The sequence below is a fragment of the Salvelinus sp. IW2-2015 genome, linkage group LG18 (assembly GCF_002910315.2).
Source record: "Salvelinus sp. IW2-2015 linkage group LG18, ASM291031v2, whole genome shotgun sequence".
NCBI classification, from domain to species: domain Eukaryota; kingdom Metazoa; phylum Chordata; class Actinopteri; order Salmoniformes; family Salmonidae; genus Salvelinus; species Salvelinus sp. IW2-2015.
The window spans coordinates 25,115,241-25,136,730 of record NC_036858.1 but is presented as its reverse complement, the minus strand read 5'-3'; the positions used below and the strand labels follow the sequence as shown (position 1 = coordinate 25,136,730).

General features: G+C 42.9%; 1 pseudogene; it reads right to left on the bottom strand.

The window, feature by feature from the left end:
- Window positions 1-2,531: 2,531 nt before the first annotated feature.
- LOC111977492 (rho GTPase-activating protein 22-like) lies at window positions 2,532-18,547 on the bottom strand (annotated as a pseudogene).
- Between the last annotated feature and the right edge of the window lie 2,943 nt (window positions 18,548-21,490).

The following is a 21,490-nucleotide window of genomic DNA, read 5'->3' as shown; positions in this document are numbered from 1 at the left end:
GTTTATATACACCTTGGCCAAATACATTTAAACTCAGTTTTTCACAATTCCTGACATTTAATCCTAGTAAAAATACCCTGTTTTAGGTCAGTAAGGATCACCACTTTATTTTAAGAATGTCAGAATAATAATAGTATAGAGAATGATTTATTTCAGCTTTTATTTATTTCATCACATTCCCAGTTGGTCAGAAGTTTTACATACACTCAATTAGTATTTGGTAGCATTGCTTTTAAATTGTTTAACATGATCAAACGTTTTGGGTAGCCTTCCACAAGCTTCCCATAATAAGTTGGGTGCATTTTGGCCCATTCCTCCTGACAGAGCTGGTGTAACTGAGTCAGGTTTGTAGGCCTCCTTGCTCGCGCACACTTTTTCAGTTCTGCCCACACATTTTATATAGGATTGAGGACAGGGATTTGTGATGGCCATTCCAATACCTTGACTTTGTTGTCCTTTAGCCATTTTGCCACAACTTTGGAAGTATGCTTGGGGTCATTGTCCATTTGGAAGACCAAGCTTTAACTTCCTGAATGATGTCTTGAGATGTTGCTTCAATATATCCACACAATTTTCCTCCCTCACGATGTCATCTGTTTTGTGAAGTGCACCAGTCCCTCCTGCAGCAAAGGGACCCCCACAACATGATGCTGCCACGTGCTTCACGGGGGATGGTGTTCTTCGACTTGCAAGCGTCCCACTTTTTCCTCCAAACATAACGATGGTCATTATGGCCAAACAGTTCTATTTTTGTTTCATCAGACCAGAGGACATTTCTCCAMAAAGTAYGATCTTTGTCCCCATGTGCAGTTCCAAACCGTTGTCTGGCTTTTTCATGGCGGTTTTGGAGCAGTGGCTTCTTCTTTGCTGAGCGGCCTTTCAGGTTATGTCGATATAGGACTCGTTTTGCTGTGGATATAGATACTTTTGTGGATAGAGATACTTTTTTCCTCCAGCATCTTCACAGGGTCTTTTGCTGTTGCTCTGGGATTGATTTGCACTTTTCGCACCAAAGTACCTTCATCTCTAGGAGACAGAACACATCTCCTTCCTGAGCGGTATGACGGCTGCATGGTCCCGTGGTGTTTATACTTGCTTACTATTGTTTGTACAGATGAACGTGGTACCTTCAGGCATTTGGAAATTGCTCCCAAGGATGAATCAGACTTGTGGAGGTCTACAAATGTTTTTTCTGAGGTCTTGGCTGATTTCTTTTGATTTTCCCATGATGTCAAGCAAAGAGTTTGAAGGTAGGCCTTGAAATACATCCATAGGTAAACCTCCAATTGACTCAAATGATGTCAATTAGCCTATCAGAAGCTTCTAAAGCCATAACATAATTTTCTGGAATTTTCCAAGCTGTATAAAGGCACAGTCAACTTAGTGTATTTAAACTTCTGACCCACTGGGATTGTGATACAGGGAATTATAATTGAAATAATCTGTCTGTAAACAATTGTTGGAAAATAACTTGTGTCATGTACAAAGTAGATGTCCTAACCGACTTGCCAAAACTATAGTTTGTTAACAAGAAATTTGTGGAGTGGTTGTAAAACGAGTTTTAATGACTCCAACCTAAGTGTATGTAAACCTCTGACTTCAACTGTATATATCACTGTTCTGCAACATATGGTTAAACTATTGAGATATTTGTTGTGCTAGATCTAAGGGACAATGTTTACTTTTTAAATGTTGTTTTATATTCTGAATCTAGAAAAACATGCTAACAAAATTTTCCCTGGAGCATTATACAGTATAGTGCTATAAAATAAGTAAGAAATAAGTTTAAATTACATATTTCTATACTCTACTGTTAGAATTAAACAATCAATACTTTTAAAGACTTGTTGGACAATACATGTAAAAATTAAATGGTTTTTATGGTGTCTGACGGGGTTGACAATCCAGTTAGTTGCATTTTATGATTTTGCTTTTGTTGAATTATGAGGTTTTTCCTTTTCATGGTGTGATAGCTGATACTTTAAAGTTTTATTAGCCATATGTACAGGATACACATGGTATACACCATCCAATGAAATGCTTAGATTTTTTCTTTACAATGCACCAACAATTAGAAATAATAAAATATTAGAATACGAACATAAAGTAAATGTCACAGTAGAGTACAATAAACATTTGACCATAAGTATAAAACAGGATGGCACAATTTATAGTCCAATATTTACATTTGTTATGGGGGATCAAGTGTTTAAATTGTGAAGTATTTACTAATCATATTAAGTCTGGTAGCAGCAGTTGTGGTGTGTGTGTGTGTGTGTGTGTGTGTGTGTGTGTGTGTGTGTGTGTGTGTGTGTGTGTGTGTGTGTGTGTGTGTGTGTGTGTGTGTGTGTGTGTGTGTGTGTGTGTGTGTGTGTGTGTGTGTGTGTGTGTGTGTGTGTGTGTGTGTGTGTGTGTGTGTGTGTGTGTGTGTGTGTGTGTGTGTGTGTGTGTGTGTGTGTGTGTGTGTGTGTGTGTGTGTGTGTGTGTGCTGTCTCTTATACACATCTAGATGTGTATAAGAGACAGTGTGTGCTAAGGTGCGGAGAGTCAGTGAAGGTGGTCAGTCCAGTTCAAGTGTTCAGCAGTCAGCAGATGGCTTGTAGATAGAAACTGTCTCTGAGCCTTTTGGTATTAGACATCATGCTCCGATACCATCTGCCCGACGGTAAGGGAGTGAACAGCTCGTGGCTGGGGTGTGTGGGGTCCTTGAGGATGATGCTGCAGGCCTTCCTCAGGCACCGTTTTGAGTAGATGTCCTGGATGGGTGGCAGCACGGTCCCAGTAATGTACTGGGTCGCCCTCACCACCCACTGGAGAGCCTTGCAGTCGTGGACGGCGCAATTCCCATACCAGGCCTTGATGCAACCAGTCAGGACGGTATTTGAAAATATATATTTCAAATGTTGTTCATATTAAGAAAAATATTTGTGAAAAGAAATTTGAGATTGTCCCATCTCATAAGAATCCCTGAGTTCTGTTTTTAACCCCTCTATATTTCTCTCTAGAGTAGAGGCACTCAGTGTTTAGTTAGCTTAGTTAGCGTCAGCTCCTCTCTCTGTGATGTCTCTGTTAGAGGACTTGGTTTTTATTAACTACCTCACCGATATGAGTTTCTGAATGACATAACAGTMCACAGCATATGGTCTAAAAAAAAACAATGTGACATTTTTAGTTTTTTAAATTTATTTGAAAATGTACCATTGTCAATGTTAGAAGACTGCTAGAGTTGTATGTAATGTATATTTAATTCAAAAGTACTATGTCTATTCATTTATCTATTTTTTGTAATATGATTTGTAGGTGATGAGTAGTTGATATGTATGTTAGATGGATGCTCTCCAGGGGATTGAAAAAGGTTTGCTGTTCGACATTTTTTCCTTTTTCTAGATTAAAATGTATTTGATGGCTTCTCGCCGTTCAATCCCTATAGGCCCTGTTTATGTTTGGAACTGGACCCATTCCCTGGCTGTGGTCAGGCCTATCGCACACCAGAAACAAGGCTGCATTCAGGAGGGTACAACATTGTGGAACGTGCAAATAGATATGGAAGCATCTCAGTTCTTATTCATGCAATCAATGTAGTACGTTTCACACTCTTGAACGCAACCCAGGTTTCGTGCTGTTTTCCACAAAGGCCGGTTGTGTAAATGTTAGCCTTTTGATCTAGACAAGGCCTTACTACAGACCTACAGTAATGTACACACTGGAAACGGTCGGTCAATGTCAACCTTCAACTTCTGCAAATAAAGGGTTGAATTTGATTCTGTTTGAATTGTTTTTATTCTGAACGCATACTTCTTGAAAGGACATTAGTTTATAATGACAAATGCTCAGAGGCTTTCACTAGAGTCTGGTCAGTTTGAGTCTGTACAAAAGTCTGTACCTGATATCGCTATGATTAACAAGGCCTGTTTCTTAAATCAGAAACAAGTCAGCAAAATGTTCTGTAGTGTGGTGAAACCATGGCGTGGTAAAAGTCGTCTATTTCAGAAGAGTATTCAAGTACGGGAGTAGATATACATCATCTCTCAGACCAGAATATTTAGAACACCTGAGAGGTTGTTTTTTTAACAGTACGGTGTTAGCTCAGTAAGTATCACATTTAACCATTTAGAGGTTCATCTTTAAAGAGATCAATAACAGAGGTGGTTTCCCAGACAAAGATTAAGTCAGGGATTCAAACCTATCAGCAGGAGATCCGTTTTATAATGCGCTTGACATTTAAAGGTAATTTCCGATTTAGCCAACATATGTAGCATTTACCATGAATGCGGTCTCCACAAACGCAGGAAAATTACCTTTAAGAGGTGCATAGCCAACAAAGCGCGATCTGACTGAATCCTGGCATAAGCCTAGTCCTGAAATAAACTCAATGGGCCATCTCCATTGAAAGTGCTTAATATTCCAGGACTAGGCATAATCTGTTTCTGTGAAACTGGCCCACAGTTACCAAGAATGACGATGCATGCAGAGTAATAGACAGCAGTAGACTTCAGATAAGAAAAACCCCTTCTGTATCACAACAGTCTTGAGCAACCTCTGAATGAATACTCCAGGGTCCGGTTTCATGGACACATATTAAGCCTAGTCCTAATGCACAGGCGGAGAGACACTTAGGTTGTGTTCATTAGAGCACACAGTAGCAAAACATTTTTGCAATGGAACACAAAATATAGCATTTCTTGTTGAATAAGCTCAGATAGTACTTTCCTGTTTAATTCAAGACTTTCGTTATTTTTCTTACATTTTTTCTGAGTGTAGCAGAATTAAACTCATTTGATGGCTAACCTCACCTGAGACCTGACCTGTGTTAGCTCCCATAGTGAATGCCTAGGCTTTAGCTCAGTGGGCTGACACTGTCAGCTCAGGTCTAGCTGGTTTGTGTGCCAGTGGTCAGGTCTCCCAGAACTTTTTCTCTTTCTGCAGAAGAACATTCCAAGTCTCTGCATCCTGCTTTGCACGTTTAGAGTTCCCCAGTTGGATCTCCAGCATGCGAAACCTCTTCTTCTCCTGGTTAAGATCCTCTTCTAAACGACCAGACTGGAGACGAAGACCTGAACATGACTCCTCCAATCTGAGAGCAGAGAGAGAGGGTTAGAGAGTACAGCAGACACACATGGATGTGTACACACACACATAAGTCCTCTGTAGTTCAGTTGGTAGAGCATCGCTAGGATAGTGGGTTTGATTCATGGGACCACCTAAATGTAAAATGTTTGTATGCATGACTGTAAGTCGCTTTGGATAGAAGTGTCTGCTAAATGACATATATTATATTATGTGCACACATGCACACATAACACAACATACTGTACCATTACCATTACAACAAGAAGTTTGTTTTTACTTGCGTATTTGTGTCTCATATCTGAACCTCTGCGCCCTCAGCTCCTCCTTCAGATCTGTCACCAGGCTAAACAGACCCTCATTGACCCCTGACCTCAGACCTGTGATGTCATCTCCAGGGTCACCCTTGCTGCAGCCAGCACTGCTCACACACAGCTCCAGAGCAGAGCTACTGAACCCATCCACCGAGGACCCCGTCACAGCCTTGCCAGACCCTAACCCAGAGTTCAGTGTGGTGCGATCAGTTCCTGTAGATTCAGCCAATGAGATTTCACAGGAGGTCCAGGGGGAGGGGCTTCCATCGGGCAAGCTCAGACTGCAGGAAGTGATGGTAACGTTGTCATAGGTCGAGAGCCTGTTGGAATGGGAGGAGTTTTTGACAGAGATGGAGGGCTTTATATTGGGAAAAGAGGAGTCTATACTAAAATTGGAAGAGTCTATATGTAAAGGAGATGAGTCTTTTAGCGAACCTCTTTGGGAGTGTGAAGAGTATTTTATCGACAAAGAGGACCCAGTATAGGAGTCTGGCAGAGAGTCTTTATGTGTCTCTGTCAGGGAAAGCGAGGACTCTTTGAGTCGTTTGCCGGTCAAAGCGGTCCGTCGGTGACTGTGGAAGGGTGACAAGCCGTTCATCCCCCAGTTGCCCCCGGTGACAGTCGACATGTCAACCGCTGACCCTCCTATCTTCCCCCTCACCCCTATTGACCCAGACCCGCCCTTCAAGGAGGACCKCCATGAAGACAGGCTTTTGGACTGTTTACTGGGACCGAAGGCTGCACCACTACCACCCGAAAGCTTTCTTTCGTTCTTTCCTTCACTCTTTCTCTTCATCTTTCCTTCTGTTCTGCCGTCACTCTTTCCCTCAGAATACCCCTCTTTTCTTCCCTGGGTGGTTGATACAGTGTGGTCAGTATCGAGAGAGGAGCCACTGGAGGTTGGGATGGGTTGAAGTGGTTCCTGACTTGGGGTGTTAGGGGTCTGTCCCAGGGAGGGATAGGGCTGGGTGGGGTTGGTGGGGCTCTGCTGTGAGAGCCACTCCTCCATGCAGTGGTGAATTGAGGGGGCCTGGGGATAGGGAGTTGGAGGGTCAAATTGGTCCTCCCTGGGAGTCTCTGCCTCTCCCTGGTACAGACGAGAGTGTTCACTGATCAATATGGTTATCAGGTGCTGCACCTGGGAACTACCTGCAGGGTAGAAAAAAAGAAAATCGTTATTGATAGGATTTATACATAGCGTTTTTACAGATTCTGAAAATGCTTTCTCCAGCCCAATGCTTCAGATTATCAAAAAAAAGTGACAGGGTTGCCGATTAGCTGAGAAATAAATTACGTATACTGGCTTTAAACTCTGGTTAAACAATTCCTCCTTTTCATTGACATTGTAAAAGAAAAGATAGAACTTAAATTTTGCTTCCTCTTATCATTTTACAAATCCCCACATGAAATGTTATGGTTAGTTTGCTCTGGTTAGGGATTATTGTCTTATTTCACTGTAGAGCCTCTAGCCCTGCTCAATATACATTATCCAACCCTTTAGTTCCACCTCCCACACATGCGATGACATCACCTGGTTTAAATTATGTTTTTAGAGATAATATCTCTCTCATCACTCAATGCCTAGGTTTACCTCCATTGTATCCACATCCTACCATACCTTTGTCTGTACATTATGCCTTGAATCTATTCAATCGTGCCCAGAAACCTGTTCCTTTTACTCTTTGTTCCGGACGTACTAGACGACCAGTTCTTATAGCCTTTAGCCGTACCCTTATCCTACTCCTCCTCTGTTCCTCTGGTGATGTAGAGGTTAATCCACACCCTGCAGTGCCTAGCTCCACTCCTATTCCCCAGGTGCTCTCATTTGTTGAGAAGCCTCCTCCCTAAGTTTGTTTTATTCACTGCTTTAGCACACTCTGCCAACCCGGATGTCCTAGCCATGTCTGAATCCTGGCTTAGAAAGACCACCAAAACCCCAGAAATTTCCATCCCTAACTATAACATTTCCCGACAAGATAGAAATGCCAAGGGGGGCGGTGTTGCAATCTACTGCAGAGATAGCCTGCAGAGTTCTGTCTTAATATCCAGGTCTGTACCTAAACAATTCGAACTTCTACTTTTAAAAATACACCTTTCCAGAAACAAGTCTCTCACCGTTGCCGCTTGCTATAGACCACCCTCTGCCCCCAGCTGTGCTCTGGACACCATATGTGAACCATCTATCTTTGCCCCCCATCTAGCTCGTGCTGCTAGGTGACCTAAACTGGGACATGCTTAACACCCCGGCCATCCTACAATCTAAGCTTGATGCCCTCAATTTCACACAAAACCCCGAAGCTGTAAACACGGGCACCCTCGTAGATATCATCCTAACCAACTTGCCCTCCAAATACACCTCTGCTGTTTTCAACCAAGATCTCAGCGATCACTGCCTCATKGCCTGCATCAGAAATTTGCATCCTGTAGCACAAACTCAAAAAGGTTCTGGGACACTGTAAAGTCCATGGAGAATAAGAGCACCTCCTCCCAGTTGCCCACTGCACTGAGGCTAGGAAACACTGTCACCACCAATGAATAATTGAGAATTTCAATAAGCATTTTTCTACGGCTGGCCATGCTTTCCACCTGGCTACCCCTACCACGGTCAACAGCCCTGCACTCCCCACAGAAACTCACCCAAGCCTCCCCCATTTCTCCTTCACCCAAATCAAGATAGCTGATGTTCTGAAAGAGCTGCAAAATCTGGACCCCTACAAATCAGCCGGGCTAGACAATCTGGACCCTCTCTTTCTAAAATGATCTGCTGAAATTGTTGCAACCCCTATTACTAGCCTGTTCAACCTCCTTTCGTATGTCTGAGATTTCCAAAGATTGGAAAGCAGCCACGGTCATCCTCTTCTTCAAAGGGGGAGACACTCTAGACCCAAACTACTACAGACCTATATCTACCCTACCCTGCCTTTCTAAGGTCTTCGAAAGCCAAGTTAACAAACAGATTACCGACCATTTCGAATCCCACCGTACCTTCTCCGCTATGCAATCTGGTTTCAGAGCTGGTCATGGGTGCACCTCAGCCACGCTCAAGGTCCTAAACGATATCATAACCGCCATCAATAAGAGACAATACTGTGCAGCCGTATTCATTGTCCTGGCCAAGGCTTTCGACTCACCACATTCTTATCGGCAGACTCAATAGCCTTGGTTTCTCAAATGACGGCCTCGCCTGGTTCACCAACTACTTCTCTGATAGAGTTCAGTCTGTCAAATCGGAGGGTCTGTTGTCGGGACCTCTGGCAGTCTCTATGGGGGTGCCACAGGGTTCTATTCTCGGGCAGACTCTTTTCTCTGTATACATCAATGATGTCACTCTTGCTGCTGGTGATTCTCTGATCCACCTCTACGCAGATGACACCATTCTGTATACTTCTGGCCCTTCATTGGACACTGTTTACTAACCTCCAGACGAGCTTCAATGCCATACAACTCTCCTCCCGTGGCCTCCAACTGCTCTTAAATACAAGTAAAACTAAATGCATGCTCTTCAACCGATCACTGCCCGCACCTGCCCGCCCGTCCAGCATCACTACTCTGGACGGTACTGATGTAGAATATGTGGACAACTACAAATACCTACGTGTCTGGTTAGACTGTAAACTCTCCTTCCAGACTCACATTAAACATCTCCAATCCAAAATTAAATTTAGAATTGGCTTCCTATTTCGCAACAAAGCATCCTTCACTCATGCTGCCAAACATACCCTCGTAAAACTGACCATCCTTCCGATTCTCGACTTCGGCGATGTCATTTACAAAATAGCCTCCAACACTCTACTCAACAAATTGGATGCAGTCTATCACAGTGCCATCTGTTTTGTCACCAAAGCCCCATATACTACCCACCACTGCGACCTGTACACTCTCGTTGGCTGGCCCTCATGTCATACTCGTCGCCAAAACCACTGGCTCCAGGTCATCAACAAGTCTTTGCTAGGTAAAGCCCCGCCTTATCTCAGCTCACTGGTCACCATAGCAGCACCCACCCGTAGCACGYGCTCCAACAGGTATATCTCACTGGTCACCCCCAAAGCCAATTCCTACTTTGGCCGCCTTTCCTTCCAGTTATCTGCTGCCAATGACTGGAACGAACTGCAAAAATCACTGCTGGAGACACATATCTCCCTCACTAGCTTTAAGCACCAGCTGTCAGATCAGCTCACAGATCACTGCACCTGTACATAGCCCATCTGTAAATAGCCCATCCAACTACCTCATCCCCATACTGTATTTTTTTTCTTTTTTCTCCTTTGCACCCCAGTATCTCTACTTGCACATTCATCTTCTGCACATCTACCATTCCAGTGTTTAATTGCTATATTGTAATTACTTCGCCACTGTCGTGTCTTTGGCTATGCTGGATTAAGTGATATGACATGCTATTCTATAAAATCCTTTCTCTGTAATTAATATTACCTGATTGAGCTAATCAGGTAAATGTAATTAACTAGAAAGTCGGGGCACCACAAAATAATATTTATAGAGCTGTTATCTTCCGAATAAACTCTCTCTAGACCTAGTAATATTTTATATCAATAGCAGTCAATATTAATCGTCACCTTATTTCAGTCTCATCTGAAAGTTGTAAATTCTTTGTTATCTTCACGAACCCTGGCTAACAAGTTGAATCAGCAATACAAAATTGGGTTCAATGATTTATTTACTAAATACCTAACTAATCACACAGAATTACATATACACAGAATGAATCATACCTTGATTACAAATTAGGTCATAAAGGAAAACGTCCCTGGCGGACGGAACAGATGACAGCTGGTTACACAAAGAAAAGGTGGTTGGGTTTGAGTGAAAGAGCGGGAAGACTGAAGAACAAAGGGAGAAGCGATGTCTCTATCAGGCCGTAGGCAGCTACTCTATCGTAAATACAGAATCTTATGCATTCTAAAATTACCGCCCATTTGGAAAAGGAAAATGCAATAAATATTTACTCTGAGCTGCGCTTCGGTAGGTTGGTCGTAGATGGAAGGCCATGTTGCCCAACAGAGTCCTTTGAAGAATGTCTCTGGTGATAAATTGGATACGTTGTAGTAACGTCGTTGTGTGGTAGACGGTATACTCTGTCTGTTCTTTCCTAGCCCACGTTTGCAGCTGCTGTTGCTAACTCAACGGCTAGGAGGTATCACTTCTGTAGTGAATAAGAGTTCAAAGTTCATACCATTCGCGACCAAAGCTCACGCTGAGGTTGGCTTCGTTCTGTAGTTATTATCTGAACCCTTCTGACATCGGATCGTCATCCTAATGTACCCGGAACAGAAAGTTATATTGTCGTCAAGGCTTTATATAGGAAGGGAGAGGAGGGCGTGTTTCATAGTTTATAACCAATGTCTCTTCACGTGGGCGGGCCACTGAGTCGGGCCTAATTCACTCATGACAACCCAATTCTCACATTTTAGAAGCTAAAATCACATTTCATCCCCTCCCAAGTAATTTTATATTCAAACATTTAAATTGCACAACAATTCCATGTGAATCTGAAAACAATGTGTAGACTTTCCACTGTACCGTTTGTCATCCTATCATTGATGAGAATGTCTCAGATGACAACCGAACTGACATCATATTCATTAAGTACCAACGCATATGTTCAACTGGTTGGATTACCAAAATATGATTCATTTCCCCCCACCTTCTGATGTTCCCAGAATCTCTGTTTAACAAAGGCTATTCAAGAGTCCCTCTGTAGAGTCAAGAGAAAGGGACGGGAGAAAGGTATTTATGGGGGGGTCATAAACCTTACCCACAGGCCAACGTCATGACACCACCATGGCCTATTTATTGCCTTACCTCCCTTATCTTACCTCATTTGCACACAATGTATGTAGAGTTTTTTTTCTACTGTATTATTGACTGTATGTTTGTTTATTCCATGTGTAACTTTGTGTTGTTGTATGTGTCGAACTGCTTTGCTTATCTTGGCCAGGTCGCAGTTGTAAATGAGAACTTTTTCTCAACTAGCCTACCTGGTTAAAAAAAAAATCAAAAATTAAAATAGCGCGTGTGTCATACGAGTGGAAAACGCGTTGGTATCTACCCTCCATCATGGTTTGTGCATCCTCCATCTTGGGTCGGAGGATGTTGGGTCCGAACACAGTGGCCAGGTTCTGAACACTCATCTTGTTCTGACTGGAGTGAGACTGGACCTCATCTAGGAATCTTAAGTGCATATACACAGAAACACACACACACACACACACACACACACACACACACACACACACACACACACACACACACACACACACACACACACACACACACACACACACACACACACACACACACACACACACACACACACACACACACACACACACACACACACACACACACACAGAGGATACGCCAACACATATAAAGGCTGGTAAGCGTAAAACACATAGGGAAAAAAAACCATGAAGGACATTTTATTTCATCCAAGATTGTCTGACTATCAAATTTCTTGTATGTTCAGTATGATACAGACTGAGACAGATTTAGTATGAGAGGTGGTGGTGAGTCATGCTGTTTGCACCGTCTGTGTGATCTGCCTTGTTCTGCTGCCTCAGCTGCCTTCTGATGTCATTAAACACCTATTTATAGTATTAGGTGATGTCATTAAAGATTTATATCTAGAATGATGATGTCATTGAAGATGTATTGATAGTAATCATAGAGATGGAAGACAGACATGTATTTACATCAGTATCTATAGAGATGATGTCATTATCTATTAATAATATTTACAGAGATGGAGGAGACTAGCGAGAGATACTGTAGGCGAGACTGTAGGCGAGACTCACAGATGACATAATTATAATCTGTTTACCTGCAGATGTATTTCAGGAGGTTGTAGTTGACCTGAGGAAGAGTCCTCACCTGCCTGCCCAGCTCAAAGATCCCCTTCAAAAGAACAAATGTCGCTATCATTATTCATTAGGGTTTAAATGAGAGCATTACTACTTGAGGCGCGTGTGTCACTCACACACACACACACACACACACACACCTCCTCCTTGTCCTTGGTCAGTAGCTGAGCGGTGGAGAGGAACTCTGTGTATTTGTTGAAAGGCACCACAGGCTCCGGCAGCTCTCTGAGGTAAAGCTTCAGCAGGGATGCCACCGTGTGGACATCAGTGTTACTTTCAAATCAGGACAGGTCAGGGTGAGAGGTCGGTACAGTTCACGGTCATACATTGTGTTTTCCTCTTTACATGATAATATTTAAATATTCCGTATCTGTAGATAATCTGTCAAACATCATTATAACTGAGCCCATCTACCTGTCCGTGTTGTGTGTGGTGTTACATAATGTTGTGTTACCTGTCATTTGATGTGAAAGTAAAGTACTTCTCCTACCTGTCAAACAGTGGTTTCTCCCCGCAGTCAAAGGCATCCTGCAGCTCTCGTACATGATTGGTCTGTCCAGGCATTCTAAACAGCCCCTCCTCTGTGAGGCCGTGCTGGTGTATAAAACACACACACTGGTGCACCAGCAGAGGCACCACAGTCTTGTTTCTGCTTCCACACCCACTCTCACACAGCATTGTCTCTTCCAGATGCTGCCCGAAGATACCTAGAGCAACGGCAACCAGATTCCAAGCACACACACACACACACAATAAACTGGCTGTTACAGTATGTTACATGTTGGTGTGTGTGTGTATGTGTGTTTTGTGAGGGTATGTGTGCATGTACAGTGGCAAGACAAAGTATGTGAAAACTTTAGAAATACCTGGATTTCTGCATAAATTGGTCATACAATTTGATCTGATCTTCATCTAGGTCACAACAATAGACAAATACAGTCTGCTTAAACTAATAACACACAAACAATTAAACGTTTTCATGTCTTTATTGAACACACCGTGCAAACATTCACAGTGCAGAGTGGGAAAAGTATGTGAACCCTTGGATTTAATAACTGGTTGACCCTCCTTTGGCAGCAATAACCTCAAACAAACGTTTTCTGTAGTTGCGGATCAGACCTGCACAAAGGTCAGGAGGAATTTTGGACCATTCCTCTTCACAAAACTGTTTCAGTTCAGCAATCATCTTGGGATGTCTGGGGTGAACCGCTCTCTTGATGTCATACCACAGCATCTAAATCGGGTTGAGGTCAGGACTCTGACTGGGCCACTCCAGAAGGCGTTTTTCTTCTGTTGAAGCCCTTCTGTTGTTGATTTACTTCTGTGTTTTGGGTTGTTGTCCTGTTGCATCACCCAACTTCTGTCGAGCTTCAATTGGCAGACAGATAGCCTAACATTCTCCTGCAAAATGTCTTGATAAACTTGGGAAATAATTTTCCCGTCGATGATAGCAAGCTGTCCAAGCCCTGAGGCAGCAAAGCAGCCCCAAACCATGATGCTCCCTCCACCATACTTTACAGTTGGGATGAGGTTTTGATGTGCCTTTTTCTTTCCAAACATAGTGTTTTGTGTTCCTTCCAAACAACTCAACTGTTGTCTGTCCACAGAATATTTTGCCAATAGCACTGTGGAACATCCAGGTGCCCTTTTGCAAACTTCAGACGTGCAGCAATGTTTTTTTTGGACAGCAGTGGCTTCTTCCATGGTGTCCTCCAATGAACATCATTCTTGTTTAGTGTTTTATGTGTCGTAGACTTGTCAACAGAGATGTTAGCATGTTCCAGAGATTTCTGTAAGTCTTTAGCTGACACTCTAGTATTCTTCTTAAAATCATTGAGCATTCTGCACTGTGCTCTTGCAGCCATCTTTGCAGGACGGCCACTCCTAGGTAGAGTAGCAACAGTGCTGAACTTTCTCAGTTTATAGACAATTTGTCTTACTGTGGACTGATGAACATCAAGGCTTTTAGAGACTCTTTCCAGCTTTATGTAAGTCAACAGTTTTTAATCTTAGGTATTCTGAGATCTCTTTTGTTCGAGGCATGGTTGACATCAGGCAATGCTTCTTGTGAATAGCAAACTCACATTTTGTGAGTGTTTTGTATAACCAACATCTCCAATTTCGTCTGATTGATTGGACTCCAGATTAGCTGACTCCTGACTCCAATTAGCTTTTGGATCAATATAGTCAAGAAAATACAATAATGTGTGTGTTATTAGTTTAAGCACACTGTGTTTGTATTTTGTTGTGACTTAGATGAAGATCAGATCAAATTTGATGACTTATTTTTGCAGAAATTCATGTATTTCCAAAGGGTTCATATACTTTTTCTTGCTACTGTTTGTGTCTGTGTGTATGAGAGAGTGTGTGTGTAAAGTCTGTGTGTGTGTGTGTGAGTATGTGCATGATCGTGTGTGTGTGTGTGTGTGTGTGTGTGTGTGTGTGTGTGTGTGTGTGTGTGGTGTGTGTGTGTGTGTGGTGTGTTGTTGTGTGTGTGTGTGTGTGTTGGTGTGTGTGTGTGTGTGTGTGTGTGTGTGTGTGTTGTGTGTTGTGTGTGTGTGTGTGTGTGTGTGTGTGTGTGTGTGTGTGTGTGTGTGTGTGTGTGTGTGTGTTACCTCCTCCTAGCGGGGCCATATAGCTCTTCGTATGGCTCTGACCCACTCCTCCATGTCTCTCTGAGAGTTAGCCATCAACAGGAAAGACTCGCTCAGACCTGAACGATCCTTCTTTCCACTGCCTCCTGCAAACAAACACACACACACATCAGTGGAGGCTCTACAGGAGGAAAGGGGGGACCATCCAACTCAGTGAATTTCTGAAAAATAAAAATAGTGAAACATTAAAAAAGTTATACTTTTTTTTAGATAAAACTATACTAAATATATTCACGTCACCAAATAACTTATTAAATCACACTGTTTTGTAATAAATGTCTACAGTAGCCTCAACAGCACCCTCTAGGGTAGCTGGAGGATAGCTATTTTATGTCCTCTGGGTACATTGATTTCAATAAAAAACCTAGAAGGCTCATGGTTCTCACTCCCTTCCATAGATTACACAATTACTTTGATGACTTCCAGAGGACGTCCTCCATGTTGTACAACCAATCATAGAATTAGAGAATTAATCTAGTACTGAAAGCATGAGCTACAGCTATCTAACACTGCAGTGCATAAAGTATGGTGGGTAGTTGACTCAAAGAGAGAGAAAGAATAGTTGAACAGTTTTGAACAAATCAATTTCTTAAAAAATTAAGGAGAAGCATCAGAGACAGAGAGAGATAGATATGTTTTGTATTTTTTCCCCCCTTTTAGTTTACCTTAGTGATAAATGCAGCTAATTTAGTCTACTCAACAACCTGACTCAAACGGACAAGAATGCTATTTATGTTAGCTAGCTGGCTAAGGCACTGCAACTCGTCCAAGTCGTCCATTAATTTATTGCCACCGGGGCCCACCGGTGTAACTGCTAAACTGTTGCTGTACACTGTACTAAGTCATTGTACTTGTGGATTGGATTGTGGGTTTACTAACGCGTTAGTTCTACACTGAACAACAATATAAACGTGATACAACAATTTCAAAGATTTTACTGAGTTAGTTCATAAAATAAAATCTGTCAAATAAATAAATGAGGCCCTAATCTATGGATTTCACATGACTGGGAATAAAGATATGCATCTGTCGGTCACAGTTAAACCAGTCAGTATCTGGTGTGACCAGCATTTGCCTCATGCATCGTAACACATCTCCTTCACATAGAGTTGATCAGGCTGTTGATTGTGGCCTGTAGAATGTTGTCCCACTCCTCTTCAATGGCTGTGCAAAGTTTGTGGATATTGGCGGGACCAGGAACACGCTGTCGTACACGTCGATCCAGTGCATCCGAAACCTGCTCAAGAGTGACATGTCTGGTGAGTATGCGGGCCATGGAAAAACTGGGACATTTTCAGTTTCCAGGACATGTGTACTGATCCATGTGACATGGGGCCGTGCATTATCATGCTGAAACATGAGATGATGGTGGTGGATGAATTGCACGACAATGGGCCTCAGGATCTCGTCACGGTATCTGTGTGCATTCAAATTGCCATCAATAAAACACAATTGTGTTCGTTGTCCGTAGCTTATGCCTGCCCATACCATAAACCCACAGCCCCAATTGGGCACTCTATTCACAACGTTGACATCAGCAAACCGCTTCCCCCCACAATGCCATGTCATCTGCCCGGTACAGTTGAAACCCATTTATCCATGAAGAGCACACTAGCACATTTCTGACAGTTTGTGCAGAAATTCTTCGGTTGTACAAACCCACAGTTTCATCAGCTGTCCAGGTGGCTGGTCTCAGACAATACCGCAGGTGAAGAAGCCGATTGTGGAGGTCCTGGGCTGGCGTGGTTAAACATGGTCTGCGGTTGTGAGGCCGGTTGGACGTACTGCCAAATCCTCTAACACAACGTTATGATAGGGAAATGAACATTCATTTCTCTGGCAACAGCTCTGGGGGACATTCCTTACAGTCAGCATGCCTATTGCACACACCCTCAAAAATTGAGACCATTTGACAAAACTGCATCTGTGTAATGATCATGCTGTTTAATCAGCTTCTTGATGTGCCACACCTGTCAGATGGATGGATTATCTTGGCAAAGGAGAAATGCTCATTAACAAACAGATGTAAACAAATTTGTGCACAAAATTTGAGAGAAATAAGCTTTTTGTGCATATGGAAATGGAATATTAGGGATATTTAATTAAAGCTCATGAAATATGGGACCAACACTTTATATGTTGCGTTTATATTTTTGATCAGTGTAGTTTGTTGACTATAACGTTAATATGTTGACAATGATGTGGGCTGTGTTGCGGTTAGTGGTTATGGTATGAAGGTTTGACTTGGAGAAGCTTTTGCTACTGGTCACAGAGAGCAATTGTGTTGTGCACTAAAGTCCACAAAATGTGAGAAGGAATTATACAATGAGCAAAGTGATGAATCTGTATGTGGCTGCTATGAACGTGAACTGTGAGTGATCAGGGGTGTATTCATTCCACCAATTCTGTTGCAAAATGTTTGTTAAACTGATTAAATTAAATGGCGAGGGACCTACCTGAATTTGTCCAATAGAAACTCTTGTTTTAGTTGAAAAATGGAACGTTTTGCAACTGTTTGGACTAATGATTACACCCCAGATCAGATAGATGCAGGCAAGAGTGTGCAAGGCGGTATTTAATGTGTCACTGTCTGTCACCTTGATTATTCCAATTTGTCTCTCGACCTGTGCACCTACGTTATAAACTTTAATTTGTAGCTAGGTTGTAGCAACCTCATGATGGGTATAAKGCAAATTCCAATATCATGTAGTAGGTTAAACCTATCAATGTTGGGTGAATGGAATCTGAATGACAGTCATCCAATATGCTGTAATCATTCAGATTCTCTCTCTCTCGCTCTCTCTCTCTCTCTCTCCAGCATGACGCAGTCACAAGCGCAGTCGTCTAGCAACCAGTGGGTGTTGACGTTATTGACATTCATGTGATTTGTATAGGCTGCCAGTGGCTGTTCATGAATGCAGGTCAACAGGGTTAGCACTTTCCCTTCTCTGAACAGAGGGACAGACAGACACACACTTTCTCTTTCAGATGTATCACCTGAGTCAGAGGAACAGACAGACAGACAGMATGAGGGAGGGAGGGAGGGAGTGTCAAATGTCTGTGTAAATACAGTAGCAGAGAAGGTTGAAAGAGCCCAAATTAAAGTGATTGATTTGGATATTCATGTATTAATTGTGATGATACTGCATTCTTGAATGTTCTGTGTGTGTGGCTCGCTGTCGTGTGTGTCGTGGGGTGTGTGCCTGTGTCCGCTGCGTGGTGTGGTGGTGTGTGTGTGCTGTGCCTGCTGGTGTCTGTCGCTGTGTGGTGCGGTGTGTGTGTGCTGTGTCGTGTTGTGTGGTGGTGTGGTTCGTGTGTGCGTGTGTTGGATGTGGTGTATTTGTGATGTCTGAACACATACGAGCAGTTTAGAGTCCGTTGTGCTTCTCTCTGTTGCCCGCTGCTTCATACAGTGATTTACAACTGAGATACCGCCACACATTGCATGATCGTCGCTGAACATATACAGAACCCTCAATAACCTGTTCACACACCAGGTGTTTACACCTAAACACTGCACAGACACAGCACACAGAGGCAGGCAGGCAGCAGAAAGACAAACAGACACACACGCACAAGGTGCCCTACCCACAGTGTAGACCATCTGGGGTTTGTGGAGCTTGCAACAGTCTTGCCCACGATAATATGCTCTGCGGAGAAGCAGCGCCAGACAGGCAGGGCGACAGTGTAACAACGGGGCAACCGAGCAAGGAAAGAGGGCGAGGGTAGCCAACAAGAGAGTGCACACCCAACAGTCCACAGCAGCAGCGAGAGCAGAGCAAGTGGAGAGTTGGACAGGGAGAGAGGACGAGGGAGAGGGCTACAGCTGTGGCCATGTCAGTTATCTGCTGGCTGGCTTTGCAGGGGGTAGAGTCCACAGTCCACATGCAGCCAGGGTGTGTGTGCCAAGCAGGGCATGACAGGACAGAGAGAGTTAGCAGCCCAGTGTAGCACACAGTACACAAGCCCACAAAGTCCTTATGTCCGTCCTCTACAAGTCATGTTTCAAATCTCCTTCCAAGTCCCCTTACAAGCCATACAAAAGTATCTCTTAATTTATTCAATTCATGCATTCATTGATTCATTCAGAAAAAGGGAGTTGTTGTTTTTTTCCTTTATTTTCTTCCAATGTCCCTCCTCCCCCTCCCTTCTATTCTCCTTCCTCTCTCTTTCTCTCTATATACATACCTGTGTTCCTTCTCACAGACAAAATAGCTTGCACAAAATAGCTAATCTTTATCAAACAACAACCACAGAAAAGGAGAGTGTGTGTGTGTGTGTGTGTGTGTGTGTGTGTGTGTGTGTGTGTGTGTGTGTGTATTTCCACAATACCACCATGCCTACGCTGCCATGTTTAGAACCAAATTAAATAGATCCCTTGTTGGAATGTCTGACATCTTGTTTATGTTATGCAAGTTATGTTTCATTCAAAGTATTGAGTGTATTATGCACTGCACAATATTAACCAAGACCGATAACTTTCTAGTCTATGAACTGCTTTGCTACCCAGAGTTCCCTGAGAAACGCTATCATTTCATAATTTAGGCTTTACACGGGTCTTGTTCAGCATAGGGCACACAGTAGCAATATATTTTGAAACGGCAAACAAAAATGAGTGCTTCTTGACGGATAAGTTCAAGTAATACCTCATCAGAGGGAAGGGTTAGATACCACTATGGTGACTTACCTGGAACAATCTCAAACAGGTGGAACCAGCTTCATCCTGATTGGCCGACAGCTTGCTGACCTGACTGCCCTGGAGAATGATGCATCCCTGAGAGAGAGACAGAGACAGAAAGACAGAGAATAGGCAGAGACAGAGACAGAGGACAGGAAGGAGAGAACAAAATATTAATGGTGGAGCATTGTGTGGTTTGGTAAAACAAAATAGAAACTGTTTGAAATTGAAATAGTTTAAAGCACAGAGGGAGACGTGTTGTGCATGACAAACATTACAGAAACTTTCCCAAACATGACAGACTCCATTATCTGCTTAAGCCTTGGCAGGTGTCCAACTGAAGGAGTATTGAAGGCAGAGAGATGGATGACTCAGGAAAACATCTCTACGTCCATTTATCCCTTCCATCTCTTCTGCATTACCATGCCCTCCAGTATAGGCAGGTCTGGGGTCAGATACTAAAGTCTTTGACTTATAACCCAACCTAGCCAGAGGCCAACCAGTTACCACATTAGCAGTCAAACAGCCAGCAACTATACAGCCTGCAGAGCTGGAATGGAGGAGCCAGTTACCACATTAAAAGTTAGCCTACATAACTAACCAGTGTGGCCGGGTAACTAGGCACACAGAATCCAGACTGGAGGAGCCAGAGATACAGAGAGGGACAACAGGTCGACTGGCCCGAGGAGACACTTCCATGGAGATACAACAGAGTCAGTGTCCTGTTTCTGATATTAGAGAACATATTATTAACTCTTTTAGAGAGTAGGATACAGTCCTAATATATGTAGAATGACCTGAAAATGTGCATTAAACTAATGTATTATACCTGAGGTTAAGTCTCATCCTGGTCCTTATAGAAGTACAGTGCTTCAGTCCTTAGAACGAACCACCGTAGCTGCCAGTTCCTCATGATGCTCCTCTGTCTCTTCAGCTAGCCAGCCATCAGCGCCAACTCCTGGCCTAGAGGAGGACTGCAGTGGCCCAACACCATGCTCATAGAGCAGGCTGAGAGAGAGAGAGAGAGAGAGAGAGAGAGAGAGAGAGAGAGAGAGAGGAGAGAGAGAGAGAGGAGAGAGAGAGAGGAGAGAGAGAAGAGAGAGGGAGAGGGAGAGGAGAGGGAGAGGGAGAGGGGAGAGGGAGAGGGGAGGGGAGGGGAGAGGGAGAGGGAGAGGGGGAGGGAGAGAGAAGAGAATATGAATTGGCTGAATATCTCTACTCTGTCAGAGATACGAAGCAGAGACAGATCCTTACCAAGTACAGGCTGAGTGACCACCGATTGGCAATAGAAACCGGCAGACATAAAAAGACATGGCTACCCAAAGAGGAGCGTGTATGTGTTCACTGCACGACAGGGGAGGTAGAAACAGAGATGCACTTTCTCCTTTACTGTGATAAATATTCCTCACCAAGAGATTCATTATTCACAGAAATGACTACATTTATTCCAAATTTTTACTTATTAAACCCAGAGGAAAAACTAAAAATACTCATGGGCGAAGGAGCAATGGCTCCTCTTGCAGCCAAATATGTATTTGCCTGCCATAGCCTGAGAGACACTGAATAATAACATCTGCATAGTAATCAGTAACTTACTTATTATTACTATTATTGTTATTACTGTTATTGTTATTACTATTATTATTGTTGTTTATCATTCCAAGTAGTAATGGTATGGGTGGTAATGGTAATGATAGCAGTTTAATGATGGTGGTGGGGGTAGTAGTGGTAATGATGATAGTAGTTGTAGTACCGATGTAATGGTGAAGATGACCGTTATTTAGTTATAAGTTAGTTATAGTTTCATTTTTTTATTACATTACATTCGATTATTGACTGTTACCATTTTATTGTTACTATTTTTATATTTAATTTTGTATTATTATTTACTGCCAT